The sequence below is a fragment of the Anabrus simplex genome, chromosome 1 (genome assembly GCF_040414725.1).
Source record: "Anabrus simplex isolate iqAnaSimp1 chromosome 1, ASM4041472v1, whole genome shotgun sequence".
Classification (NCBI taxonomy): Eukaryota; Metazoa; Arthropoda; class Insecta; order Orthoptera; family Tettigoniidae; genus Anabrus; species Anabrus simplex.
The window spans coordinates 449867565-449894219 of NC_090265.1; the positions used below are offsets into that span (position 1 = coordinate 449867565).

Here is a 26655-nt window from a genome sequence, read left to right on the forward strand (position 1 = left end):
ATTTTTTAAGATGTTCAACGGATGTTCTCTGAGGCTGATGTGAAGAAAATGCATTAAAGTATAATGATATACTTATAATCGCGTCCAATATGGTAATGATATTGGTGATAATTGTTTTAAGGTAAAGTACAATTAGCCAACACCCTCAATGTTGAATACGTGTTAGCAACGACAGATTACATTCCTTATTATTTTTGTTATTTGCTATTAGAATATCGGCTATATCGATTTAGAGTATGGGAGAAATGAATGCAATAACGTTATTTTTCTTTACATCCCTCTTAACTACTTTTACGGTTTTCGGAGACGCCGAGGTGCCGGAATTCAGGAGTTCATTTACGTGCCAGTAAATCTACCGACACGAGGCTGGCTTAGTTAAGCACCAGCAAATACCACCGGACTGCGTCAGGATCGAACCTGCCAATTTGGGGTCAGAAGGCCAGCGCTCTACCGTCTGAAACACTCTGCCCGGCAGAAATGAAATGACGAGAAAGCCCGATATCTCTATGAGTGTTGGTATAATGTAAAGAAGGGTAAGAGTTTTAAAGCAAGTATACCTCCAATGAATTTCTTAGATCAAGCGAAAACAAATGTTGACCCAGAGAATTGAAATGAAACGAATGGCAGGAGGAGATTTTCATTAGTAACAAGAACCAACGAGGCTTTGAGTTTGGTGATTGTTACTAACATCGTATAAGAAATGATATAATATACCGCAATATAGAATCGAACAACACGGAAATAATTCTTTTGAAAAGCTAGAAATTGAACATGTGGTCACCACAATACTTAGTCAGTCAGCCTAATCATCACCACATCAACTATCAAGATCCCCATTAGAATTGCTTTATTATCTGTTGCGTACATTTTAAACCATTTCTCAGGTGGACAGTGCCGACTTACTACTTGTATTGTTGTTCAAACTTTGCCCAAGCTTATCTATGAAATGACTGGTGAATCGTTTAAAATATTTTAGTCGTGGAGTGTTTCTTGTAGAAAGAACACGGGGTTTTGAAGGTTCTTCTTTTTGTTATTCCTTATCAAAAGCTGTAAGTCATATTATTACACAGACATTCTATAATTAGAGGATATTATGATGGTTCTTTATTCAATAGGATTTTGTTTAGTTCTTTTGGTCCAGACGTTTTTGAGTCAACCTATTTCAACTGAAGTTCAAAGACGGGCAACAGACAGACATAAAATTCACCTTCACAACGGACTTCCTGCTGCTATACGGGGTGTATTGAGAAGTATTCCCATTTGAGGCTCATATTATTTGATTGTTATTGAAAATGCGATCTTTGTGTTCTTCTTACCTGTTGCCAGATACTTACAGAAGCTTAGGGAACAGTTTAATGTATAGAAAAATGAAACTCTCAGTTAAAAAACAAGGGGTCAATTATAGACAGATAAAATTTCTCAATACTTACTGGTTTGCAGCAAAGAACAAAGAGAGCTCCGTTTGTTCTTTTTAGGCTTAGGTCTATGTATTCCTCGAGATGGCAGTTTATGATTCATCAGGAAAAGTAGTAAGAAAATCGGTAAAAATTAAACTATCACAAGAAAAGTTCTGAATTATAGATGAACTTTTATAATGAATCTGTGCGTATAAACCACCTTCGGTGGTGGGTCATGTGAGGCGAGTGGAGGATAACGGGTTACTTGGCAGAATGAATGGCTCGGTAATGGAGGGTAAAGAACGGAGAGGAAGATCAAAACGACATAGACATAGTTTTTAATGATTCATAACTTAAAGCCCGGATTTTTATGCAGTAACAGGTTAGATTGCAAACTAATTTGGTTAGTAGGAAGTGTCGGCCACCCGCTCATCCATAATGTAACAAGAGTAACATAAACAACTGGCGGTCCTGATGGACCATACCCCTAATTTTTATACAAACCCCATAGCATAATCGTTGTGAAGGTAGACAATACGTGCTACTCGCTTCAGTAAGTTTGCACGCTAACCTAATAATGCACCAAAATCCGGGTTCTATATTATAAGAGATGTAGAACTGAACGAGATCCCACAGTTAGTTTCTAATAGAGGATTGTACACGTACATAGTTAATTCTAAATTGCTTGCATACTGAACGCTGAAACATATAAACTAATGGTGTACGTATTTGTTTACGACACAGAGCCCTTTACACTTCTAGGAATGGCAGGAAAGTAACTACTACTAGTAGATCAGTAAATAGTTCAATACGAATGTAGGATTTCCTTTATCGTACTCGTCCTGAATGCAACAATCAGAAAACTTATTCCTATTGTTGTCCTCCACATCTTACCTGATCAATGGGAGAGATGTCATGTTTGTACGAGTTTCAAACTGTAGACTCTGGTGTGGGCCAAAAAGAGGAACAGAGGAGGTACGGAGGAAGCGAAGGGAAGTGCAGACCACATTACTATGCATCGCATAGAATCCAATGTTTTCTAAAAGTCTAGTAACTCATTACAATTGCTAATGCGAAGGCGAGTGAAGAGAGAGAGAGAGACGGAGTGAGATAGAATTCTGACTATATAAGTGAGCGAGAAAGAGAGAGTAATAGCCAGAGTGGGAGGAGAAAGGGAGATGGAGAGAGACCGTTGGCCGTATCTCATTCATACTTTTGCATAGTGATCAGCTTCCCAACAAGCGTGTGTAAGAGTGAGAGAGATGGAAAGAAAACCCCTCTTGGTGGTTGTAGTAGCAGAGAGAGCGAGATAGAGCTTGGTTGGGCTTTAACATGCAAAGACCGTTCTTGTATGGCAGGCGGGCTCGCAGGCAGGCAGGCGGAGCAGGCAGGGCTTGTGAGTTGAGCGCACACACAGAAGAGACGTTCGCTGCAGTCGGCTCCGGCTCTGGACAGGTAGGGGGTAGTTACCACCATACCAACACAGTGTTTATGGTGCGAGTCCGCGTGACGTCACTTGGTGCTGTGCTAAGTGCTAGTTGTTGTCGGTGTGTTTGTTATGTCTCCGTGGGATGACGTCACCACCGCTATTAAGGTAAGAGCCAAGATGATGTTCTCTCCTTAGCCACTTAGGAGCGCTTCTTCTTTTCTCAATCTCTTCGTACTCCTCTCTTCCTGTATCAGTCAATACTTGTCTTTCTTTTGTCAAGTATTTGCCTCACCTCACAGGTTATGTGTTTATGCTTAATTCAGCATGGTATGGCTGACCTACCTCTCTTTCAAAACCACACTGGTATGCTACTTCTAACGTCTCAAATGTTTCGTGAATTTCAGAGATGAACACACCTACACTGTACTTCTTCGGGTTAATTAGACATTAATGCTACCTGTTCGTAATCCGAAGAATAGTTGTCACTCAGTAAAACTAATATTTAATCTGCAGGAATTGTACCAAACTTTGGAGCGTGTCTCTTCAATTACTTTTATATGGTGAAATACTTTACGTGTTGTTGTAATGTGTTCTCGCTTTTAGAGGTAATGTCGTCAGTAGGTAACGTTTTAAACGTAAAACTGAATTTTTCATCCTGACACTTTTCGGTAAGACGTAGCAGTCACAAACAGCACACTACAAGGTTTGTTTATGGGATACGCCCATTCGCAACCCGTTCTCTATGACCTGTAGTGTAAATAGCTTTCAACACCTAACACCCTATTGTTTCAAACACACAGCTTACTAAGTATGATTCTTCCCTCTGTACTCGTAGAGCCCTATCGCCCTGCAATGCTGCTGTTAATTCTTTCCGACTGTCAGCCCAAATATTACGAATTCCAGTGATGACAGTTCATGAATTAGCCGATTAAACATAGAATAGGTCACCTCATCCAATCATGAGCGAGACCTAAACGACGTCAACCCAATGGCAGAGCGAGACCAGTTGTGACGTCACTGAAATGTTGGAGTAGCGCACCGGACCAACCCGTACGGCTCGTGTTGATATTTTAGGACCTGACCTCTCCCACTAGACTGGAGAGATTTACATGCGATTGTTTTGTTTATCACTTGGTATGAATCCTGTATGATCAGTGTACTTCTGTCTCACTATCATTAGCCTCTTGGATGAACGGTCAGCGCTATGAGTGGTGGTGATGGTGGTGGTTGTGATTATTATTTTAAGAGGAAATATAACTGGGCAACCGTGACCTTTGGTTCAGAAAGTCGCGCTTCTCGGACAGACTGTGAATTTTATCAACGTCTGGTTAGTTTTCTTAGCTCTAGAACTGGCTGTTTGTGATCATATTCATTCAATATACATTTACTAGCAACATCTCACACTACAAACTACCACAGAAACGCACAATGGCGAATACATTCTAGGGGCGTAGTCAAGCGGGTGCTACTGGGGGTTAGAACACCCCCCTCCCCATGGAATTTCTATAAAAGGAAAACAGAAACTGACAATAAACGAGTGAAAGTCGACTCAGTGCGTTGGCTCTTTTGAATATTCACAGAGACACAATTGTAAAACCAACAGGTCTCTTAAATCTATTTTCTAAGACACCTCGAAAGTTGTATTTTGGATTGTAATCTGAGCATACCATTCACTGTAAAACTGTTAACCTTGATCATACTGTTCTTGTTCTGTGTTTTAATGTACTGCAATCTGAATATCAACCTAATTCAATTGTATAAGTGTCCTTATACTTAAGCATGCCCGCACCACCACACATTTTAAGTATAAGCCTCCGTGGCTCAGGTGGCAGCGCGTCGGCCTCTCACCGCTGGGTTCTGTGGTACAAATCCCGGTCACTCCATGTGATATTTGTGCTGGACAAAGCGGAGGCGGGAGAGGTTTTTCTCCTGGTAGTCCGGTTTTCCTTGTCATCTTCTTTCCATCAACACTCTCCATTATCATTTCATCTGTCAGTCATTAATCATTTCCCCAGGAGAGTGCGACAGGCCTCGGCAGCCGGCACAATTCCTATCCCCGCCGCAAGGTGGGGGCTTCATTCATTCCATCCCTGACCTGATCAATAACTGGAAAACAGGTTGTAGGTTTTCACATTGTAACGATAACCTCCCCCCCCCCCTCCTGCGCCTCCAATCGGTCAATGCTAATGATACATCCCGTAACGTAGAATTGGCGCCAGGAAAGGTATCTGATCGTGAACATTCGGCTTAATTCACATTTAGTGTTCACCCGAAGTAATTTGGATAAAAGGCTAGGAAGAATAAGAAATAATTTGTTACATGGATACTGGTTTATTTAAAAAAAATAGTAGTATGACAGATTACCTTTCAGATCTTGGGATGTTAAAGTGATAAAACTTCTGATGTTACTAAATGTGCTTTCTTATGCAGATGGTAAAAATACCGAGTGAACTGGCCGCACGTGTTAACACCCACAGCTATGCAGCCAAGCTCTTCATTCGGTAAATGAGTTCCAAACTTACACCGTCGGCTGTCTTGAGAATGGTTTCCTATGGTTTCCCATTTTCACTTCCAAACAAATGCCGGGACAGTTCCTATTCATACCTCACAGTAGATCTCTCCCACCTAGTACTCAATTTCATCTTCATTAGCTCTTAAGTGAAGTTGGTGTCAGGAAGAACATCCTTCCCTAAAAACATGCCATATAAGACCATCTCATCTCATCTCATCTCATCTCCCACCCCGTATCAGGAAACGAGACTAAGAGGTTCACGTACACACATCTCGTATAAATGAAACATCAAACTGAGGGCTGCTGTTTGAATGGAGTAAAGCAGCTACTGGAAGACATAGGAATGGGTACTAACGAAAAAGAAATTCAAGAAATGACAGGAGATTGTGTAAGAAGATTGCCAAAAATAGTGACATATATGTAAAAGCAAAGTTATCTCCGTACAGGCCATGAAGGCCCTTGGAGGGGTGGAAGGTAAGGACTTCCACTATCCGTAATCTCGGCACTTGATGGGGTTGAATGGTTAGCTCTACGCCCAGCCGCCTTTGCCCCCAGGAATTAACCTGGTACTCATTTTTGGTGTAGGCTGAGTGAACCTCAGGGCCATATGCACCTCCGGAAGTGGAAATCTCGTTTCTTAAATTTTACGACTTCCTGACGGGGATTCGAACCCTCGTCCTCCCGGGTGAACCGAGCACGCTTTACCGCCTTGGCCATGCATCCCCTTGACACATATATAGAAAGACAAATTATAAGGGCAAAATTCAATAGCAAGGGAATACGAGTCGTATTTTATAAAATAAATCAAAATGTGGCAAAAGAGAACCAAATGTTCAAAATAAGAAATGGGAAGGACAATTTGGTGAAATACAAATAAAACCATGTTTTAGTTGTTGTTGTTGTTGTTGTTGTTGTTGTTGTTGTTGTTGTTTGGCCCATCAGTCCATATACTGGTTTGATGCAGCCCTCCATTCCACTCTATCCTGTGCTAACCTATTCATTTCTACGTAACTGCTACATCCTACATCTGCTCTAATTTGCTTGTCATATTCATACCTTGGTCTACCCCTACCATTTTTACCACCTACACTTCCCTCAATAACCAGCTGACAAGTCATGAGTGTCTTAAGAAGTGCATTCACTCTCTTATTCTGGTCAAATCTCGCCAAATCGATTTAGGGTTCGAACCCTACTGTCGGCAGCCCTGAAGATGGTTTTCCGTGATTTCCTATTTTCACACCAGGCAAATGCTGGGGCTGTACCTTAATGAAGGCCACGGCCGCTACCTTATCAATCTCCCACACTTCCGTCGCCGAAAACCTTCGATGTGTTAGTGCGACGTTAAAAAATAGCAAAAATATCGATTTAGTACCTCCTCATTCGTAAATCGATCTATCCATCTCGCCTTCGGTATTCTTCTCTAACACCACATTTCAACAGTTTCTATTTTCATTCTTTCTGAGCTAGTAATAATAAACCGAGCTCGATAGCTGCAGTCGCTTAAGTGCGGCCAGTATCCAGTAATCGGGAGATAATGGGTTCGTGCCCCACTGTCGGCAGCCCTGAAGATGGTTTTCCGTAGTTTCCCATTTTCACACTAAGCAAGTGCCGGGGCTGTACCTTAATTAAAGCCACGTCCGCTTTCTTCCAATTCCTAGCCCTTTCTTATCCCATCGTCTCGGTGTGACGTAAAGCAAATAGCAAGTAATAATAATGTTATTGGCTTTACATCCCACTAACTACTATTTTCGGTTTTCGGAGACGCCGAGGTGCCGGAATTTAATTCCGCAGGAGTTCTTTTACGTGCCAGTAAATCTACCGACACGAGGCTGACATATTTGAGCACCTTCTAATACCACCGGACTGAGCCAAGATCGAACCTGCCAAGTTGGGGTCAGAAGCTCAACGCCTCAACCGTCTGAGCCACTCAGCCCGTCTTTCTGAGCTAGTTATCGCGTAGCTGGAGCTCTTAATATCCATACACCTTGTTTTCCTTTCTCCAAAGGTTTCCGTGACTTTCCTATACGGAGCATCCACCTTTCCTACAACCATACAACCTTCAACATCCTTGCACTTCTCTTTCAGCCAGTATTCTTTAGCTGTCCCGCACTTCCTATTTACTTCATTCTTTATTTGCCTATATTCTCTTCTGTTCTCTTCACTTTTTGCATTATTCATCTTCGCCGTTCATAAGCCAGGTCTAGTATCTCCTGAGTTATTCACTGATTCTTACGTGGACTTACCTTTCTTACTAACTTGCCTTCAGCAGCCCTAATATTCTTCATGACTGTCCACTCTTCAGCCTTTTCATTTAGTCCTTCTGCAACATGTTCCGTGAAACAATCAAACACACTTTTTTTTTTCATCGTATCTAGATGCCGTATTGTTGCATTCCTTTCTTCAATTTCTTCAACATCAGATGGCATTTCATAACCGCCAAGTTTTGGCTAGTGTCCACGTCTGCTCCTGTGGAGGTCCTGCAATCCAACATCTGGTTTCTGAATCTCTGCCGAACCATAACGCAGTCTATTTGAGACCTTCCTGTGTCAGGCTTCGTCCACGTATACAGCCGTCGTTTGTGGTCCTTGAACCAAGGACCAAGGCAATGACTAAATGATAATCCGTGCAGAATTCAACCAGCCGACTTCATCTTTCATTCTTTTGTTCCAGTCCGAATTCTCCTACGGCATTACCTTCCGCTCATTGGCCTACCTCTGCATTCCAGTCTCACAACACAATTAGATTCTCGTCTCCTTTTACATATTATACTGTATTAAATCTTCTCTCTTCATATATCCTTTCGATTTCTTCCTCATCCGATGAACTAGTAGGCGTATAGAACTGCACTATTGTGGTGGGCATTGGCTTGGTGGTCATTTCACTATGCTGGTCGTAGTAGCATACCCACTGCCTTACATTCGTATTCATTAGTCTATCAAACCAACTCCTGCATTTCCATATTTGATTTTGTGTTGACAATTCTGTGGTCACCTGACCAAAAGTCCTGTTCTTCCTACCTACCTACTTCACTTATACCAACTACATCTAATTGTGGACTATCCATATCGCAGAATGTCAGTATTCATCTTCCTGATGATTCCTCCCTCCCGAGTATTCCCCACCCGGAAATCCGGTATGGGGACTATTTTACCTCCGGAATATTTCACCCGGAAGGAAGTCAACACCAGTACATCATACACTAATACAGAGGGAGCTAGCTGCATGCCCTCAGGAGTAAGTTACGGCTGTAGTTTCCCGTTGCTTTCAGCAGTGTAACAGTATCAACGCAGCTAAGCCATGTTAAATATTATTATAAGACCGTATCAGTCAATCATCCAGACTTCCGTACTTGAAACTTCATAAATGCTGCTACCTCCCTTTCGATGAACCATTCGGTAGTCTGGACTCTCGACAGATCCCCATCCAATATGGTTGCACTTAGAGGTTGGCTATCTGCTTCATTGGAATGTGCAAGCCTCCCCACCGCGGTAAGGTCATACGGTTCACAGGGGAGGGAATAAAGCCATAAGAGGAAAAAATACCAAAAAATCGATTCAGTTTATGCAATAAACATCTGGAAATAGCACATCTGCTGAAATACTCTAAAGAAACAAGGAAAATCATAAAAGTATATAGATACGAAAGAAAAAGGTAAAACTGAAAATTAACCTGAACTATACTCTCTTGCTTTGCTTAACTATAAAACAGAGAATAGAAAAATCAGGGAAAAAAGGGAAATATGGAAAGGAATATGGAAAAAGAATGCGAAAACGGAGGAAATACAGGTAGTAAGGATATGCACGAGGAAGTACCCTTGATTTAGTTAAAGTCCAGGATATACATCAGAAGGCTAAGTTTGTAGAACGCTTAAATATATCCAAGTAATATTTATGCGATATGTATTGGTAACTTATATATGAATTATTTCTTGTAGGTAACACTTTGTTAATGGTAATATCTTCAGTATTTTCATTGCAATAATAATGTTATTGTTTTTACGCACCACTAACTACTCTTGACGGAGACGCTGTGGTGCCGGAATGTTGTCCCGCAGGAGTTTTTTAAGTGCCAGTAAATCTACTGACACGAGGCTGACATATTTGAACACCTTCAAATACCAACGAACTGAGGCAGGATTGAACCAGCCAAGTTGGAGTCAGAAGACCATCGCCTCAAACTTCTGTGCTACTCAGCCCGGTGGATTTTAGTGTTTTTAGTACTTACAAATACTAACTGCATGTTATGAATTGATTACAATAAACTAATACTTTCTACCCAGTTAGTGGTCATCCGTGATTGGGAAAGAAGAGATTTGTTTAAAGTTGCTTTACGTTGCACCGACACAGATAGGTCTTATGGCAACGATGGAGTAAGATTTTGTTGCTAGGGGCTTTACGTCGCACCGACACAGATAGGTCTTATGGCGACGATGGGATAGGAAAGGCCTAGGAGTTGGAAGGAAGCGGCCGTGGCCTTAATTAAGGTACAGCTCCAGCATTTGCCTGGTGTGAAAATGGGAAACCACGGAAAACCATTTTCAGGGCTGCCGATAGTGGGATTCGAACCTACTATCTCCCGGATGCAAGCTCACAGCCGCGCGCCTCTACACGCACGGCCAACTCGCCCGTTGATGGAGTAAGAAAGGATTAGGAGTGGGAAGGAAGCAGTCGTGGCACTATTTAAGGTACAGCTGCAAAATTTGTCTGGTGTGAAAATAGGAAACCACGGAAAACCATCTTCAGGGTTGCCGACAGTGGAGTTCGAACCAACTATCTCCCGGATGCAAGCTCATAGCCGCACACCGCTAACCGCTCGGCCAACTCGCCCGGTGGGGTCGAATCTAAACACTCAAGATGTTTTATAATGAGAGGCTTGTGTCAGTAAATTTCCAAGATCACAATGAACTAACTGCCTTCAGGACAAATTTGGAGCAAATTTATAGCTGAAGTGATGTTATCTACGATAACTGTGATGAGTTTTTGATAAGTTATCTCATTCTAGAAAACGACTGTAAACCACGAAATATAATGAAAAAAATACATACGTCAGTATTTCAAGTAATAATTTAATTTTGTGTGGCTATTTCTAGCCGAGTGCAGCCCTTATAGGGCAGACCCTCCGATGAGGATGGGTGGCATCTGCAATTTGTAGGTAACTGCGTGTTATTGTGGAGGAGGATAGTGTTAGGTATGGAGTGTGAGTTGCAGGGATGTTGGGGACGACACAAACACCCAGCCTCCGGGCCACTGGAATTTTACCAATTAAGGTTAAAATCTCCGACCCGGCCGGGAATCGAACCGGGGACCCTCTGAACCGAAGGCCAATACGCTGACCATTCAGCCAACGAGTCGGACATTTCAAATAATATCGACCGTGTAATTTGAATCAAGAAAGGTTGTAGTTTTACAGGAATATTGCTACCGGGATCTAAACGAAGGGGAATCAAGTTTTACGTGGAAACTGAACTCCATAAATCCCACGTGCATCGCTGTTTGCTTTAAGTCGCACCGACACAGGTATGTCTTATGGCGACGATAGGATAGGAAAGGCCTAGGAAGTGGAAGGAAGCGGCCGTGGCCTTAATTATGGTACAGCCCCGGCATTTGCCTGGTGTGAAAATGGGAAACCACGGAAAACCATCTTCAGGGCTAGCGACAGTGGAGCTCGAACCCACTATCTCCCGATTACTGGATACTGGCCGCACTTTAGCGACTGCAGCTATCGAGCTCGGTCCACGTGCATCGGCCGAGATTCGAATCACGACCACCGTCCTTACAAGTTAGTGACGATATCACTACACTTTCAGAATTTGAACTCACTTCTCACATGTTCTTCTGATTATCTTTACTAACCTGATCGCTTTACCTAGAACTTGATAAACTGTTACCGAGCTCGATAGCTGCAGTCGCTTAAGTGCGGCCAGTATCCAGTAATCGGCAGATAGTGGGTTCGAATCCCACTGTCGGCAGCCCTGAGGATGGTTTTCCGTGGTTTCCCATTTTCACACCAGGCAAATGCTGGGGCTGTACCTTAATTAAAGCCACTGCCGCTTCCTTCCCATTCCTAGGCTTTTCCCATCCCATCGTCGCCATAAGACCTGTCTGTGTCGGTGAGACGTAAAGCAAATAGCAAAAAAAAAAAAAAAAAATAATCTGTTGGCCACTGGGTACTTTTTCCTCCCTTCCTTCCTTCCGTCATTTAATAATAATAATAAAATAATAATAATAATAATAATAATAATAATAATAATAATAACAATAATAATAATAATAGGAATCGGAACATTCCCTTCCATGGCTTCTTTTTCTTTTCTGGTTTGTAAAACCGTGGGTTATTTTCGTCGTTCATTCATCTAATCGATTTGCCTCCTTTTATCTATTATTAACTGAAAAGCCATTATAATAATTTACTTTTGTTTTCGCGTGCCTTCAATTCCCAGCTTATTTCTCAGTCTTCTGTAATATATTTCTCAAAAATTTATTTTCTGGTGCCTGCACCCTGTTTGCATAATACCGAGCTCGATAGCTGCAGTCGCTTAAGTGCGGCCAGTATCCAGTATTCGGGAGATAGTAGGTTCGAACCCCACTGTCGGCAGCCCTGAAGATGGTTTTCCGTGGTTTCCCATTTTCACACCAGGCAAATGCTGGGGCTGTACCTTAATTAAGGCCACGGCTGCTTTCTCCCCACTCCTAGCCCTTCCCTGTCCCATCGTCGCCATAAGACCTATCTGTGTCGGTGCGACGTAAAGCAACTAGCAAAAAAAAAAAAGTTTGCATACTGCTGTGTTTATCAAATTATCCGTCATTAGTACACCTATTTTCCATTGAAGATTCTGCACCATGTAGTGGGAAATACTGCCAAGTTGTATCTTCGTGCTAATCTATGCATCCAGCCTTGAAATTCCTAAGTAGTTTATTGGTTTACGTTCTCCACTAATTCGAAATCTATGCCCCTTATATTTAGCTGCTTTTACATTCCTCTTGCTTTTATAATTGCCTTGCTCTTCACTACACAAATACACAATCTGGAATCATATAATCGTGGTTGACCTCTTGATTGCTTCAGTGAAAACTACATTTTTTTGTCACTTCCGAAATAGTACTTCACTGAAGAATTTGATACAGACATTAAGGTATCGGAACTGTGAACTTTGTTCTCTGCAGTGGAGACTGTAAGCTCTGACTAAAAATTTCGTCTATTAGTCTACTACAGTACAGCGATTAAACTGTGACAAGCACATATGGATTTGGAACCCACGCATGCACTGAATCTCATAGTTGTCCATCCTCGAGATTGTATTTCTTCCCTCGACACTTCAAGTCCATGCAAATGCAAGTAGAGTAATACAGTTTTCTTAGCTATTGTAGCTACGTTGGCTAACCAGGCCCAATATCATTGCAATAAATTAGAACAGATATATCAATAAAACAGGCTGTTAGATGGAATGATTACCGGAATAAGAACACAAAGCTGGCGCCTGCGATATTCGAAGCACCTAAACGTACTTAAAAGCATCCAGGTTTTCAATTATAGCTTTAATTAATTGTAATGTTATTTATTCGCCGTCCGTTCTAACAGCTGACGGTATTAATATATGCCAGGGTGTCGAATTGTTTGATTCCGCAGGAAGTATTTAATTTGTGAGAACACGGACTTATCAATAATTGTCAACTACTTTAGACCGAATTGAACTCGCTCTCCTAGGAAGAACAACGACTAACAGACTGCACCACTGAAATAGGCTTTTAGGGTATAACTTGAGGTGGAATTATTTTTAGAGAGGTAAATATTATTAGTAGGTAGGTAAATAGGTGCCATTCCCTCCTACAGTTGTAAGTGTAGTGTCTTGGTCTCTTATTTGGAACACCCGGGTTTTTAGTCCCAGCTCTTCGAAATCAAGGGTTGAATCGGGAATCACTGAGCACTGCGCGGACTCCTGAGAAACTCTATGATACGTGAAAAGAATAAAGCCAGGTGTTAAGGCTGAGGAATTCATAACGCTGTCCACGTGATGTATTAATATCTGCAGGCCACCCGACTAGGCATCATTCACCTTGAATACTGAAGACTATTGCGTATTGTCAATATATTTAGTTGTCTGGTTCCTTCATTAGGTAAATGTCCGCCTCGTTGTCTGAACGGCCAGCGTACTGGCCTTCGGTTCAGAGGGTTCCGGGTTCGATTCCCGGCCAGGTCGGGGATTTTAACCTTAATTTGGTTAATTCCAACGGCACGGGGGCTGGGTGTATGTGTTGTCTTCATCATCATTTCATCCTCATCATGACGCGCAGGTCGCCTACGGGAGTCAAATAGAAAGACCTGAACCTGGCGAGCCGAACCTGTCCTGGAATATGCCGGCACTAAAAGCCATATGACATTTTATTTCATTAAGGTTAATAAGTAAGAAAGCTAGTTATTTAACTTAATCCTTCCAATCCAACTCCCTTTGGTCAGGTACGACCTCAACTGACAGGCTCTGAGAATCTCATAGCTACATCATTCATGATTAACTTTCTTTAAACGATAGTTACATCTTGAACGTTCAGTTTTCCTTTCATTTTATTAGGAGTAGTGGATAGAACATGTCTTTCGTTTCGTTCAGGCACTGTGCCTCGCGTACAATTAGAGCGTCTCGCGGGAATGTAAGTTAGGTTTCATAACTCAGCAACCATAAAAAATTATATCCAAGTTGTTAACATGCGGTTAGAAAGGTGAAGAATGAAAATATTCTTTGAAATTACTTTCAGTAATGGGCGACGTCATAGTTATTGGTGGTGGCGTTCTTCATTTTGTGTTGAAATCGAGATGGTCGTGACGAAGTAACATTAATACAGCTTGCGACTCAGAGGTTTAGTAGAGTGTTACAAGTGGTAACTTAATATTTGTCTCAAAGAATTCTGTTTCTAGTTACCATTGGTCACCATAAATTTCATAACTTCGTTACTTACACACACACAAAAATAAACCGAACCCCATGGTGCAACAGCCCCGAAGAGCCATGGTCTACCAAGCGACCGCTGCTCAGCCCGAAGGCCTGCAGATTATGAGGTGTCGTGTGGTCGGCCGTTATTCTTGGCTTCCTAGACCGGGCCGCCATCTCACCTCCAGATGGCTCCTCCATTGTTATCACGTAGGCTGAGTGGGCCTCGAACCAGCCCCCATTATCCGGGTAAACATCCATGACATGGCCGGGAATCGAACCCAGGTCCTACGGGTAAGTCGCAAGCACGCTACACCTACACCGCAGGGCCGGAAACTTCGTTAATTAAGTCAGTTGAAAATTTGAAAGCGTTAAATTTGCAAAAAATCTAAATATCTTCGGTCTAAGCGAACCAGAAACTATCTTAAATGTGTTCAGGAGGATCGAGGGAAAACTAAGCAATGGAGTAAGCCAAAGAAGTCTGTAACAGAACGTGCCAGAGTGTACTAGCAATGCAAGAAAACGAAGGCGTCCGCGCAATATGGCCTACAGCCCAACATTTCTGACGCATCTGAGGAGCCTGTATCCTGGGAATTGGCTGTAGAGGCTGGATCAGTCCGCTCAGGACTGCCTCTCGCAGACCACCTCTGAGCAACAGCTCGTGGAGGACGAACAGTACCGAGTGGAGGAGTCGCGCCGAGCGGCTGGGTTTGACAGGATTTGGCAAGCTACCACTAAGCGCTTTGGTGTTATACTTGTAGACATTGAGTTTGGTTACCATTATGATGTGTACGACAGACTGTGTTTCACGAAGGACTGGAGATCCCCAACAGCCCCGGCAATTCCAGTTTGTCTTCGTGTATAACTACAGCCGCACTCACATCGCGGAAGGGAGTGATTGGAATTACATCTAATTCGATGTTTAATATTTCTGCCGGAGAGACGTATTCTACACCTTGTGGCCGTGTATCCAAAACAGCCCATCAATTCTGATTCTTCTTATTCTTATTCTACTGACTTCGGCCACACAATGGTGGGGGTCATAGGTGCGAATTGTGTGACACATGTGGATATGGTTTCTGTAGTAGTTGGCAGTGTGTGAATGAGGAGGAATGGATGAAGGCAAACACAATAAATCTTGCTATTAGTCAAAGGAATTAACCAACCGCATTTACAATCTTTGACCTTCCGAACGAGTCTGATGATAATGCTGCTGTTATGTCTGTTAACAGAACAATCACCAGCAGTCCCCGCTTAGATGGGAAATGCGACACGTTACTGCGTTCGCGCACCGAATATAATGTCAGTACAGAACTACAGGATAATGAATCAACAAGTGATAACCTTCAAATATAGGACGTGAACAACTGGCTCATTTATTCATTCTAACCAGCGCAGAAAAGGTTAGTGTATATAGGGTCTATTGTTATTTGACAGAAACAGCAATATTTAAGGAATAATAATGCAATAGGTCTGTCACCTTAGGAGTAAAACTTACCTTGCGCATTCAGACAAGCATCCCAACCTAGGTTGTTCAGCCTGCTTCAGTCGACAGGCTGTATCACCTTTAGGGTAACCCACAGGTATCTTTGAGGGCCACGTCCGCCTGTCTGGTCATTTGTATAGATGTTGAAAAAGATTGGGGACAAAATGCTTCCCTTGGACAGACCCTTTCTCTGCTCCTTCCATCATCTATGCTGCCCTTGGAAGTCCGAAATGACCGGGTATCGAACCCGGGGCCTTGAGGGAAGATGCAGGCACGATTCCCAACACCGAGGGATTTGTTCGGCATGCATCATACTATTTCATCAAGTATCACATACTGTCTGATACCGACTAGGGGCCGGTGACAGATGGAAAGTAGCTTCCTAGTTTTAAATGTCCATACGTTATTTCCTAACGAATATTTTCACACGTAACAAGTTGTGTTCGGTTCTCAGGACCATGAGAATGTATCATACTACAATTCCACATATGCCCATGCGTCATTGACCAAACGACGTAAACGTACAGGGATGTCATCAATTGACTTCTGCAGGAAATTCTGAGGTACATTTCCTAGGACAGCTCTGATTCTCTCCTGTAATTCGTCCAGAGTGCGTGGCTTTGTTCCGTACACTTCTTCTTTGGCCCATCCCGACAAAAAGAAGTTACAAGGGGTGAGATCGGGATTCTAGCAGGCCATTCAAGTGGTCCTCGCCGTCCTAGCCAACGTCTTGGAAAGTGTTCATCCAACCAGTCACGAACGATTGCGTCAAAATGAGGTGGTGCTCCGTCTTGCTGAAAAATGATATCAGAAAAATTGTCCCATTGTGATATCACTGGCCACACATTTTCATTCAGCATCTGGCGATACCAGTCGCTGCTCATGGTGTCTCACAATATGAATGGACCAATGATACGATCCGCGATCATACCGCACCAGACTGTCACTTTTGGTCGATTCTGGAAATTTTCAACTGTCGTTCCTGGATTTATTTCTGCCCAATAATGGCAGTTGTGCCGATTGACGAATCCCCCAAGGTGAAAAACCGCCTCATCGCTCCAAATAATGTTTTTGAAGAGATCCGGCCAATCGCTATGCCATGACAGCATAATTTCTTCATATTTCATCCGCCTGCCACAATCCTCCAACGATAACTCCTGAACATAATGTGGCTTCCATGGTCTCCAAACAAGGTCCTTCTTTAACACAACTTGCACTATATGCCTGCTGATTCCACGCTCACGAGCTGCCTACCAGGACTGCGAGTGAATAACTCCCTCACTGCCGCTACAGTTTCTGGCGATCGCGCTACCGAAGATCGCCCTCTTCTTGGTTTATCCACAACTGACCCAGCTGTCATTAGCTTGGTGTGACAATTCCTAATGGTTTTAGCATCAAGTGTGGCATGAGGACCATGAACACCCCGCCACCATCGGTCAACAAGGGCTACAGATCGCCACACTTCAAACCGCGAAGCAACCTGGGCGCGTTCTTTTAAAGTCAACCTTCCTGCCATCTCGTCGTTTACTGGAAGAAGATGCTACTGCAGGTCAGGGTATTCTTAGGGATACTGTAACAAAAAAAATAACTTTCATTAATAAATATCAAAATTATAAAACTTATGAACATTTAAAACTAGGGAGCTACTTTCCACCCACCCTGTAGATGTTAGGCCCCTTTAAACTACAAGCATCATCATCGTCATCGTCATCAACATCGATACTGAATAACCTGCACCTAGTCATCAAAAGAAAGCGTCATAGTAAGTTGCCATTTAATATTTTTTCTTTTGCTAGTTGCTTTACGTCGCACCGACACGGATAGGTCTTATGGCGACGCATGGTGACTACTGGTCTCTCTCTGAATTCCGTACTGCTTCCACCTAAATGGTCGGGGACTTCGTTTCTCTTTTAATATCCCATTTTCTTTGGTCCACTCTTATTATTTACGTGCCCCGAAAATATTAGGTTCATAGTGAATATGTACTGGTGAAAAACTGTATTATACTGTATATGTACTGTATGTACACAAAGACTGATGATTACAACCGATACGGATCAATTGAGAACATGGATAAAAAAACGAAGGAAATATACACACTTCTAGCCCTTCAGCCAAGCAACTCAGTGTTGAAATCATCCTGGGGGCATGAGCTGCGAATAAAATATAATAATAAATATTCTTTATTAATTCCTAAAAAATGCAATGCTTTCCTTAATCATCATTATCCGGTCGGTTAGATTATCAGTTTGCCTTTTTTCTACCAGTACGAACGCTAATGTGAGTCAGGGCATTGTTTCAATTAAGCACCTCTACGAGTGCTAATGTGAGTCAATGCAGAGTTTCACTTAAGCCCTTATAACTACATTCATTGTAGACATTTTTTTCAAAAAATAAAAAAATCCTGGGGGCATTGAACCAATAAACGCATTAAAGAAACAATTATGTAAATAAGTTAATTTGGCTAGGATTAGAATAAAAAAGAAAACGAGTAAATAAACAAGCGATTTTAGGCTGCTTTTTCGGAACTGTATTTTCGAAATTTAATTTTATAGTTTGATAGAGCTATCCAAGACCGGGCCCTTTAGCCCTTAAACTTTTGGCACAATTGAGAAAATTGCTTCATTTGACGTTTTTCGTAGTATAGGGCCCCCTACGTTGCAAATATTTTCAACATTAGAACAAAAGGTAAATCAATCAAGACCTTAACGGCTGAATTTCTAATAGCATTGTGTGACTCTTGCCACTTCTTAGATGCACAAAAATTAACTGGGGACTAGGAAAAGTGGTATAATATTGGATAATGTTAGAATGTAACGATGATTGGTTCATTATAAAATAATACTGCTGAACAGACGAGTAGTTTAGAGCGTTGATGTTGCTGAAAATGAAAATGAAAACCTACAACCTGTTTTCCAGTCATTGACCGGGTCAGGGATGTAATGAATCAAGCAGATATAGGCTGTTAGTACGATGGGGTCGCCACTCCCAAAGTGATTTGTTAATGACTGATAGATGCTATGAAATGAGAATGGAGAGTGTTGTTGGAATGGAAGATGACAGGGAAAACCGGAGTACCCGGAATAAAACCTGTCCCACCTCCGCTTTGTCCAGCACAAATCTCACATGGAGTGACCGGGTTTTGAACCACGGTATCCAGCGGTGAGAGGCCGACGCGCTGCCGTCTGAGCCACGGAGGCTTATTGATGTTGCTCCCATATTTAAATCTAAAATTCATTCGTAAGCTCAGTATTGTCGGGATCGGAAATGAAACGAGATTTGACCATGGGAGATTAGACTGGAAAGACAAAAGTGAGGATAATGGCACAAGTAAATGAAAGCAATGCCATGCTTAGCTATGGATCCCGTGGTCACTAAGACACATTCCCAGGACGAGAGTTCTTGGCGGTTCCAATTTCAGTCTCGTATTTACGAAGAGGAGGGAATACCATGGATGTAATCTTCCACCTCTGCCATTAGATTACAATATGGTAGTCCAGAAATACTTGGAAAGGTAAGATTCTTCGCCTGTGAGTTCTGTTTTATTAGCTCTGTATGGTCTGCAGTGACCAAAATGGGGTCGTTTTATACACTGCCACACTCAAACATGTGTGAGTGGATTGATCCACCGAGTAGATACTGTAGCCATGGTCAAGCACTTGTCTGGACGTAGCAACACGTTCTCATCAAGTGTTGTTTGTTAGCCAGGCCCTTGTGTCAAACACCAGAGAAGCGACCAATTAAATCCCTAACTTATGGAGAAGCTGAGCCGAGAACTTGTGTACTCGATACAGCTGGCTAGGAAAAGTTTCGAGAAAAGATACGAGCTGTCACGGTTATTCCACCTGAGAGGTTCATTCACTGGAAATGTTTGCGTTTATGTGAATATAAACATCACAGTCCGTGATCGAGTACGTGGAACTGACTTAATGGAAATTTATGGTGAAGTAAAGTAGAGAGTCGTGATGCCCCATTACTTTGATTGAGTGTCTTAATGTGTCAAGTTTCTTAAAAATTAATAATCCCAGTAAAGTAGTCTACTCTTTACTTTTTCTATCCTCCATACCTATATCCTTGTACAGCCTGCTCTTATAGCTATTCAAGTGCGATTCATGGCAGGACAGAACCAAACCAAAACCAACCGCCACGCCACTTACGCCCTTAAAAGGGCTTTTGCCTGCCCAGCAACCGCTGCTCAGCCCGAAGACCTGCAGATTACGAGGGGCCGTGTGGTCAGCACAATGCATCCTCTAGGTCGTTATTCTGGGCTTTCGTTCATAACTCTGCATCGAACCCAAAAATGAAAAATCCAGCTTCGAGGTGCATTTGGACCCGCTTATATTAAAAATTTCATATTTCTGCGTGCCATAGATTTGGCTGGGCATCGTGAATAGACAGACAGACAGACAGACAGACAGACAGACAGACAGACAGACAGACAGAGACAGCCAAACACTTCCTTTTATTATTGTAAATACGCCTGTAACAGACTAGTTCTTATTCCAGTAGACAGAGCGGTTGTACCTGTATATCACTTTTCCTAAACGTAGATAATTTGAAAACAAAGGAAAAATAAATTAAGTATACTGCAATGCAATAAAAACAGAACAGACATGATCGGAAGAGAGGCTAGATACAGACTCCACCTCTGGCTATATATAAAAGTAATCTCCGTACAGGCCATGAAGGCCCTTGGAGGGCTGGAAGGTAAAGGCTTCCACCATCCGTAACCTCGTCACTTGATGGCGTAGGCTAAGTGAATCCTCGGGGTCATGTGCACCGCCGGAAGTGGAAATCTCGTTTCTTTAATTTTACGACTTCCTGATTCGAACCCACGTCCTTCCGGGCGAACCGAGCACGCCTTTACCGCCTCGGCCAGGCAGCCCCTCTATATATGAATGCCTCTCTGCAATACCCTATATCATCAACAGTGCATATATTGTCTTTCACGGGGAAATTATTTAATTGTGTCAGATGTAGAAGGAGTAAAAGTCCACCTTTACTGTATGGAGATACTGATGGTGGAATTTTTACGCAAAATAAAACAGGAGTATCAATCTATTTTATCATGAATCGAAGGTATAAGAGGAAGTATTCAACTTCTCAATAAATGAAGCTGTCATGCCGTGGAGATAAGGAATGAAGAAATGCCTAGGTCTCTCAAACCTAGTACCGTTGAAGTTGGAGGAGTTATAGCCTTCACCAAGGAAGGTTGAACGTAAAGGACAAACTAATTTACTTTCTCTGCATTTTTCACTAGGCCAGCAGCTCAACGTGCAACTTCATGTAGAACGCAACGTCGGACAGTTCCTAGATAGCTGCCATATTCCCCTTAATCCTTGACCCACGCTCTCTCCAGATCTTACATCTAAGATTACAAAGCGATTGGGACACTATAGACTAATCATGACTTCATTATATGAATTTTGATCACATTTTGAAATCAAATGGACTGACAGCACAGCACAAATCTATCGTCCTATATCCTTGTGCCTGTTATTGATGCCTATGATGGTTCGATGAGACTCTCCATTTCAGTAAGTTACTCTCTTGTGCCGTAAGGCCTCTCTGTAAGGAATATGGCTTTGGTTTCTATTTTTTGGTAGTCTCATTAACAGCCAGAATCGTATAAAATATCAGTCTAGATTATAAGAATAAAAGTGGCAACACGGAGACTATTCATTGACAGATGGATTTAGAATGTCAGAAATGTTCTTTCTTTTGCTGGTAGTTTAACGTGGCATTAACATATCGAAGGTTTTCGGCGAATCAAAGGTGGGAAATGGCTAGTAGTGGGTAGGAAGTGGCCATGGCTTTAATTAAGATACATCCCCAGCATTTGCCTGGAGTGAAGATTATTTTCTTGACACCCTATTTCATCGTCCCGTAAAATCTGTGACGGATGGTGCCTTTCTCAAAGGTCGTGTCTCGTTCTTTCTCAGTCATTTCACTATACAGTATATATAAGCTTAAAGATTACAAGAAGGTGCTAAAATAAATAAATGTATTCTCTTTTCAGTACATAGGATTGATGAGCACGATATGCCAGACACCAAAATTAAGTTGGTGTATTTGTTGAAAATTAATGGACATAGGCTGTACAGTAATGATATCCGAGTTTAGAACTCTGGTATTATGAGAGACTATCCTGACAGTGATTATTCTGCAAGTTTATTCCATGTTGTACGACACGCATCCTAATTTTAGCCCAAACGAAGTTACGCACAAATAGAGAAAAATAAAACAACGAGAATAGTAACGTGGGTATTATTCTGCGAAAAAGTCATTATGCACGTATACCATAACAGTGTAGTCTATGTATAGGGAAAGCCAATAAGAAATCTCAAGTAAAATACATGATTTGGAGTGGTGTTGTGGGTAATACGTATCCACTTGAATGGAAATATTTTCACCTGGAATAGGCTGTCCCATTTCTTCCTTTATTCATGGGGGAAACTTCTACGTGTGAAGTTGTAAAACAGAGTAATGGCGCTGCTAGCAAATTTAATAACTAATGCACGGAAGGAATCTGGCAGTAGATATATGACCAGCCTTGAGCGATATGAGATAGTATTTCTCACTTTTATATCTTCGTACCTAAATTTTTCTCCGTGATGCCGAACATTCAGCCTCCTCCTGAAAGATGTGAAGAATGTATTCTCCCAAGTGTGTTCCCAATCACACTGGGTAACTACCATATGAAAAGTTGACTATCTTTTAAGATCCAGTGAATCTGTTGCCTTTTGTTTATTGTTGTCAATATTATTATTATTATTATTATTATTATTATTATTATTATTATTATTATTATTATTATTATTATTATTATTATTATTAGTTATGCCCAACTAGGGAGAGTGAACTTATTTTAGCACACTATTTCTTCTCAATATCTTTTCATCCATTGGCTGAGAGTTGGTTTCTTTTCGTTCTTCTGTCCATCCTGTAACTGTTTGTTGGTTTTCCAAAAACTTATGTTCCTTCTGTATTTTGTTCTATCTCGAATGGTTCCGTCATTAATACCAGTTTTCTGTAGGTCTTTGTTTATTTCCAGTAGTCTATTGTTGTTTTTCAGGGATAGTGGTAGGTTTCTTTTAGCTTATTGTTATCCATTCTCGCCTTCTGATTATATCTGTGATTTTTCTGTGATTTGATCCATTTTCCGTTGTTTCATTTTCATCCATTTTTAATTCCATTTTTTGTATTTTGGTCTTAGAATGTTTCTGAAGATGTTTCATTCTTGTGCTTTAGTTATAACACCGCATTAACACATGGGAGAATTTCGGTAACAAAGGGATGGGAAAGCATTAAGGTGGGGAAGGAAGTGGCTGTGGCGTTTATTAAGGTACACCTTTACCTGGTGTGAATATAGGAAACCACAAAAATCTATTTTCAGAAATGCCGACGGTGGAACTCGAACCCACCTCAATGTTTATTATTATTCAAATACCGCCGGACTGAGGCAGAATCGAACCTGCCAAGTTGGAATCAGAAGGCCAACGCCTCAACAATCTAGAGCCACTCAGCCCCGCTTCCTTTGATTGGAAGGGAACTTGAATAGATTAAACAAATGACAAAAACTCACTGGGTCAGCTATAACGGCATGGAGGTTCACTGCATGACACTGTACTAGTGTACAGTAATAGAACACAGATCGTTTCACCCATCGCTCAGTTCTAGCCCTCCTGATTCTTAACATTCTCCAAGTTGTTATGACAAATTTCAGCGATATGTCTTGGAAACGTGCTGTACTTTAGGAAACCGTTTTACACGATGTCTATACGCAGACCAATTATCCCATATACTGTATATTCAAATAGTAAGAGATTAATATTAATCATTTATAATTTTTCTTTGGATTTTTACTTACTCAAATACGTATTATAAACCGCTTTATGCGTTAATATTGCTGTCAAGTTGGTTTTATGCCTACTGGCTGATCCTTCAAGACTTCGGGCCAGCCACAGAAACAGTCTGTTTTGAAGAGGTAGGAAGGCAGGTCTTCTCATGGAAAACGATGTATGGCAACCTCTCCGTTGTATTCATAGGATAAAGCTAAAATTTAATAAAATCGTACCTCACACCGTGTACACTACTTCGCCTAGAATTCTGTATACAATGTAGAATTCCACAGCTAAGCACGGATACATCAGCTAGTACTGTATATAAAGAGAGCCTGTGAGTTTGTTTGTATGTAACTGGTAATCCCAGGAACTACTGGACCGAGCTCGATAGCTGCAGTCGCTTAAGTGCGGCCAGTATCCAGTATTCGGGAGATAGTAGGTTCGAACCCCACTGTCGACAGCCCTGAAAATGGTTTTCCGTGGTTTCCCAATTTCACACCAGGCTGTACCTTAATTAAGGCCACGGCCGCTTCCTTCCCACTCCTAGCCCTTTCCTGTCCCATCGTCGCCATAAGACCTATCTGTGTCGGTGCGACGTAAAGCAAGTTGTAAAAAAAAAAAAAAAAAAAACTAGGAACTACTGGACAATTTTTAAATTTATTTCACTATTTGGTGTGGGTTACTGTAGTCACATCCTAGTTCGTGAACCATGGGCAACGGCTCAGTGGCATCGTAAGTGGTCCTGAGAGTCGGGATACCAGTTGCTATGGAATGGGAGTGGGCATCTTGGACATATTCTGAGTCATGGCCTTCCTTGTGCTCAGGCGGCTAGGACTATACAATTCACCGGTGGTCCATAACTCGTTAGAGGAGAGATGCTCACTTGGACTATGTGCAAGTAGGGTAGCATCCTGCTTCATGAATTTACCGTGCTCAGAACAGTTTAAGCAAGCCTCGGACAGAGGTTTGCAGACTGAACGCTGAAAGGCATAAAAGTCTATAATGATAATGTATGTATGTATGTATGTATGTATGTATGTATGTATGTATGTATGTATGTATGTATGTATGTATGTATGTATGTATGTATGTAAAATATATTATTATTCCAAGTAACATATACTATAAATCATCCCTGAATATCAAAGTGTTCCGGGAGAACCATGATTTAAGGAAAATATGACAGCAATAATAAATCTCACAGTATGTTTGTTTGTCCGTCAGTGTTTTTTCGCGTAAAACCAATTTAACCGATGGAGCTGAAATGTGGCAGGCATAAAGCTGATACCATTGGTTAACACAGAGGCTACATACTATCATGATATCTTTTAAGTGGACCATGTATCAAAAGAAAATTTGAAGCAAGGCAGAGGAAAACCTACCATTTGGACCCTTAAAATCGAATACGTAGACTAAACGGTTAGTCCTATAGAACAATGAAGTGGACCAAGTGTACATGAAATTCGATTTCCCAGAATAAAGTTTGTATGAATTTTCTTCGTATCTTCAATAATTTTCGAGAAAAAAGAAGATTTGCTCTCTTTTGGCACATGATTAATCCTTGGGGTCTTTGTCTTGGTTTCTTTCACGTAAAAACTGTCCGGCTCTGTGGCTAAATGGTTAGCGTGATGGCCTTTTGTCACAGGGGTCACAGGTTCGATTCCCGGCAGGGTCGGAAATTTTAACCTTATTTGGTTAATTTCGCTGGCACGGGGGCTGGGTGTAAGTGTCGTTTTCATCATTTTATCCTCTCATCACGACGTGCAGGTTGCCTACGGGAGTCAAATCAAAAGACCTGCATCTGGCGAGCCGAACTTGTCCTCGGACACTCCCGGCACTAAAAAAGCCATACGCCATCTCTTTTTTTTTTTTTACGTAAAAATTATTTGACGGGCCGTTGTCAAAGTAGGCAAGCATGCAACTGGAATCTTTGGCTAACATATAGACTACTTACTATTGCAGTGTATTTTAAGGTGTCCCTGCAGAGAAATAAAATGCGAAGCATGTTATATGGGACCCTTAAAAGTAAATATCTCACTAAATGGTTAGTCCTATTAAATAATGGACTCAGGAAGTATTCCTAAAATTGGATTTCTTAGAAAAAAAGACTTTCTAAGAATTTCCTTCGTAATTCGAATAGTATTCCAGAAAACGATGATTTTGTGTTTAACTGTCGCGCTACTTTTTAAGCTGACAAGAGAATGTGAAGCAAATCAGATGAAAACGTACTCCTGGAAAACTTGAAATGGAATAAGCAGTCTGAACGGTTAATCCTATTAAATATTAGAGAAGACCACGTATACTTAAATTTCGATTTGCTAGAAACAAGTTTATATGAATTTTCTTCGTAACTCCAAAAATTTCCGAGAAAATAATGTTTTCCTGTGTTTTAGCGTGCCGGCCCCGTGATGTAGGGGTAGCGTGCCTGTCTCTCGCACGGAGGCCCCGGATTTGTTTCCCGGCCAGGTCAGGGATTTCTATCTCGACCCGAGGACTGATTCGAGGTCCACTCAGCCTACGTGATTAGAATTGAGAAGCTATCTGACGGTGAGATGGCGGCCCCGGTCTCGAAAGCCCAGAATAACGGCTGAGAGGATGCGTCATGCTGATCACACGACCCCTCGTAATCTGCAGGCCTTCGGGCTGAGCAGCGGTCGCTGGGCAGGTAAGGCCCTTTCAAAGGCTTTAAGTGCCGTGGGATTTGGTTTGGTTTTGTATTCTAGCGTATACTTTTGAAGGTTCTAGGGTGATATCCTTACATTGAACGAATAAAATAAGCCACATTCCTGTATGATTCACGTCGCCCACTCACGCTCACACATATTTTTTTACCTTTCGCAGTAACCAAATTCAAACTATTTACAACTGACTCCACTTCAAGTTGAGGACCGTATACTTGCCTTTGATTGGCAAGGAACATGAACAGATTAAACAAGAACAGGAACTCACTAGGTCAGCTATCACGGCATGGAAGTTAACTGCAAGGTACTGCACTAATATAACATAACAGAGCTCGTTTTACCTCTTGCTCAGTCACAGCCTTCCTGATTCTTATTATTCTCCAAGT

The 26655-nt window shown here is 41.8% G+C and overlaps 1 long non-coding RNA gene across 1 annotated transcript in view; it reads left to right on the forward strand.

Annotated features, from left to right (window-relative positions):
• Window positions 1–2760: 2760 nt before the first annotated feature.
• LOC136867228 (uncharacterized) overlaps window positions 2761–26655 on the forward strand; it is a 453770-nt gene continuing 429875 nt past the window's right edge. Inside the window, exon 1 of the long non-coding RNA XR_010859646.2 lies at window positions 2761–2991. This is a non-coding gene — a long non-coding RNA (uncharacterized lncRNA). The remainder of the gene's footprint in view (window positions 2992–26655) is intronic.